Source organism: Curcuma longa, chromosome 19, assembly GCF_044706935.1.
Source record: "Curcuma longa cultivar G26 ecotype Majalengka, Jawa Barat chromosome 19, ITB_CL_G26_1.1, whole genome shotgun sequence".
NCBI lineage: Eukaryota > Viridiplantae > Streptophyta > Magnoliopsida > Zingiberales > Zingiberaceae > Curcuma > Curcuma longa.
Window position 1 is genome coordinate 1,238,170 of NC_133879.1, and position 2,488 is coordinate 1,240,657.

Below are 2,488 nucleotides of genomic sequence, written 5' to 3' on the forward strand. Positions count from 1 at the left end.
GGCTAGTCAGTGGGTGGCAGTTACTGATCTGGTCTAGTAATTTTCAGAGTTGGGATTAGAGGAGCCTGGTCAGACTCAGCAAGGAGTATTGGTCTCTATGATGGCGCAGTCACCCATAGTAGAGAAAATCAAGTCGGCACAGGCTAGCGACCAATATATTCATTTCATCTGTAGTAGAGTGGAGTACGGACAGCAGTCAAAGTTTTCCTGTGACACAGATGGGATACTTCGGTTCTGAGGATGACTTTGTGTTTCAGAGCAGCATCCGATGAAGGAGAAGTTATTGCAAGAGGCATATCATTCTCGATTTTCAATACATCCAGGTGGTACTTATATCTATCGAGACCTGAAGCGCTTCTATAATTGGTGGAACATCATGAAGAGAGATATTGCAGATTTTATTGCAAGGTGTTTAGTCTGTCAGCAGGTGAAGGCTGAACACCAAAGAGCAGCAGGATTACTTTCAGGAGATACCAGTGCCTAAGTGGAAGTGAGAACACATCACGATAGATTTTGTTACCAACTTACCTAGGACCCAGAAGAATCATGATGCGATTTAGGTAATCGTTGATCGATTAACCAAATCTACGCATTTCCTTCCGATACGTTTGACTGATTCGCTAGATCATTTGGCGGATTTGTACTGTAGAGAGATTGTTAGATTACATAGAGTTCCTGTGAGTATTATTTCAGATAGAGATCCGTGTTTTACTTCACGGTTCTGGCAGAGTCTGCAATACGCACCGGGTACGGAGCTTCGCTTCAGTACAACATTCCATCCACAGACAGATGGTCAGTCAGAGCGCACTATCTAGACGCTTGAGGACTTATTGAGAGCGTGTGTTATGGATTTCGGTGGTAGTTGGGAGGATCACTTGCATCTAGTTGAGTTCGCATATAATAACAGCTATCATTCTACTATTCAGATGGCTCTGTTTGAGGCATTGTATGGTAGACCTTGTCGATCTCTGATGTTGTGGGAGGAGGTTGGCGAGCGATAGCTATTGGGTCCGCTAGAGTATCTAGTAGGATGCTGAGCTTGTGCGTATTATCAGACGACGTATGTCGGAGGCTCATGATCGACAAAAGAGTTATGTGGATCAGAGACGTTGGCCGCTGGAGTTTTTGGTGGGAGATCATGTGTTTTTATGTGTTTCACCCACAAAAGGGGTGAAGAGGTTCGGACTGAAGGAAAAGTTGGCTCTACGCTACATTAGTCCATTTGAGATATTAGAGTGGATTGGCGAGGTGGCATACCGCCTGGTATTACCACCGACACTTGCTGGTGTACATAGCGTATTTCATATTTCTATATTGCGGAAATACGTACCTCATCCTTCACATGTTCTGAAGGAAGTACCTGCTCCTCTCTAGTCAGACGCGTCTTATGAGGAGATTCCTATGTGAATTCTTGACCATAAAGAGCGACAGTTGCGGAACAAAATCATTCGACTTGTAAAAGTCGGAAGGCAGCATCATACAGATGAGGAGGCTACATAGGAGCTGGAGGATGTTATCCATCCGAGCTCGATATCCTCATCTATTTGCTTGAGGTATGATTTCAATTTTCATAGTATTTCTATATTGTAATATGAAGATAACAAATTTGGGGATCAAATTTTTATTAGTGGGGGAGAATGTAAAATATGAGAACTATAGGGGGTTAATTGTAAATAATTTACCCTAATTGATAATGATTAAGGGAAGATTTTCTAACTCTAATAATTGTCATTAGAGGCTTAGAATTTCCTTGGGTTTATTAGGGCTATTGGAACCCAATTAATAGTGGTTAACCTAGTTTTTAATAAATTAAACCAAGCCATTCAAATTAACTATAACCAATTAATGGGTTAATTGGTTAAAGGGGAAAAGGGTTGGATCCGAAACCCATTAAGGTGAACCCGATAAGAAGCCACGATTTCCCTTCCCAAGCCGCAATTTCCTCCTTTAATTCATTGTAAGCTTCCCTGTTTTCTCCTCCTTCTTCCCCGATCTTGTGACCACGCCATCGCACAGTTGGAGCTGGTGAAAGGGGGCTGCCGGAGATCTGGATCTCCGACTAAGGCTTGTTTTCTTGCCGGAGGTGGCATTGTTCTTCCGATAGGGGTGGCGATCGACGACGGTGAAGGGAGGCTGTTTGGATTGATAGCGATTAGTAAGTGGCTTGATTTCGAATGGATTTCATTGGATCTCTTTGGATTTCTAGGGTTGTTGTGCCTCACTAACTTGATTTGGAATGGATTTTCAGATCCGGTTGATTCTTGATTTCGGCCGAGAAGAGATTGTGATCTTGATCGGCCGGCGGCGGATTGTGATCAAGCTGAGCTTGATTAGGCTTAAAAGCAAGGTAAGTGGGCTTCAATATTGGATCTCTTGAATTAATTAGTTTATGGATCTGTTCTTGGTTGAGATCGGGTTTCTGATTAAATCGATTAGGTTTGGATCTTTTGGAATCAAAGGATGCCTTCCAACCGTTTCGGAGGTTGAC